Source organism: Dreissena polymorpha, chromosome 15 (genome assembly GCF_020536995.1).
Source record: "Dreissena polymorpha isolate Duluth1 chromosome 15, UMN_Dpol_1.0, whole genome shotgun sequence".
NCBI classification, from domain to species: Eukaryota; Metazoa; Mollusca; class Bivalvia; order Myida; family Dreissenidae; genus Dreissena; species Dreissena polymorpha.
Window position 1 is genome coordinate 57,585,583 of NC_068369.1, and position 1,811 is coordinate 57,587,393.

A 1,811-nucleotide genomic window follows, 5' to 3' on the forward strand; every position below is an offset into this window, starting at 1 on the left:
TATCGACACCATATGACTATGCTTGGAAAGACAATTATGGGCTTCCCAGTTGGTGCCCAGATGTTCGATGTTCTATCAAAGATGGTCCTGTGACCTATACTGACATATTTGCATGACGTCAGCATGGACTTACTTGCTTGATCACACAATGGCTTGATATTTCAAATAATTGCTTATTGGGTTCCGGAGGGACCCGTTTTGTATTTTTGCCCGGTTATGATGAGTTCACTAAGGCTTGCTTGGAGAAACTATTATGGGGTTTAAAGTTTAACATCAGATGGGGAACACAACTTGGTCTCCTTTGATTGTATTTCGTCAAGATAACATATATGGGTCACATACTGTACTAATGATTGTAACAGCTCTGCAAAAACCATGCTGTGCCCATAGGAAATGGCGTGCTAAGACTCATATGTTTTTTAGTAATTCCTTGCTTCATTCCCTTAGGACCTGATATTTTAATAATTTTTTTGCTATTTGGTCAACATCGCGCCCATATTGTATGTGTATCCAGTTATAGTCTAAAGTATTCTCACACGGGCTTGCTTAGTGGGACCAGTATTGACTTTCGAATTCCGAACCAGATGAGGCATCTTAACAGGAACCCAAGTGGTATTTGAAATTTCAATAAAGCTGTACATAAGATATAGATACCAGTATGGCTTATAAAGTGTACTAGCGAAGGTAGATCATAAGTCGTACCCACATGGGATCGCGTACTGGGACATTTACTGGCGTTTTAGTCATGAATTCGCATGGGCATTGTTGACGTGATCCATCATTCTCGAATAATTATTATTTTACTTATGGTACCCATTTTGTACTTTTTCTCAATTTAAGTACACATCGGGCCAAACAGTAATTGATTAGATGGATTATTATGGGTTGTTAAGGTAGGGTCACTAAACTGGGACCAGCAGATATTCATAAGGGCAATAAATTATAATGTATATTGGTCCCACACTGGGTCATATTTATACCAACCAAGGTTATCTCATGTCGTGCCACGTGGGCAATATAAGCTTATTTGTAGTGGACCTTCAAGGGATTTTTTACTTCGTCTCATGTGGACCGGATGTGGGCAGTCAATTCTATCGACGGTCCGTATTTGATATATTGTCCGGGCTAGCAACCGGAATGTCACGGGTTAGATCACCACTATGGTAACGATCTGTAGATCTTCCCCGAAGAAAAAAACGTACTAGTTCTACCCATAAAAATGACTCGAGATCAGTTAAATAAGCACTAGGTTTTAGATGCAATCGATATTAAAATTATAAGTATAAACGAATACCATATGCGTCCCACAAGGAGCATACATGTATTGTAATTTTCGTCACGATATAGAGCATATTTTACCGATATTGGCTTACTTGCTGAGAAATAAGGACAGAACTATACGTGAGTAGCAGACATTCGAAGTCGCAGTTCTCGCAAACTAGCACACATCAATAGGCAACATTAGATTGTAAAACGATGCAATTAAAATTACCATTAGCACATCGTCTGAAATACATTATAAATAACAATTTGTCACTGTAAACTATGATAGAACCCATTAAAATATGTGGCTGAACTTAAAACATAATGACAAGAAACGGAAATACATTTCGAGCACATCTTCACAATCCACAGTCGATTTAAAACCACAATTCACTATTCTTACATTATAAAATTCAAACTATTATTTGGACGATTAGGAAGTGTAGTTTAAACCATAACCACATACAAATTGATCAATATCGGTTTGAATATACCTTTGAATATATGAGCTAACCAATTATCAAATTTTGCGGTCGCGATATTGCCGA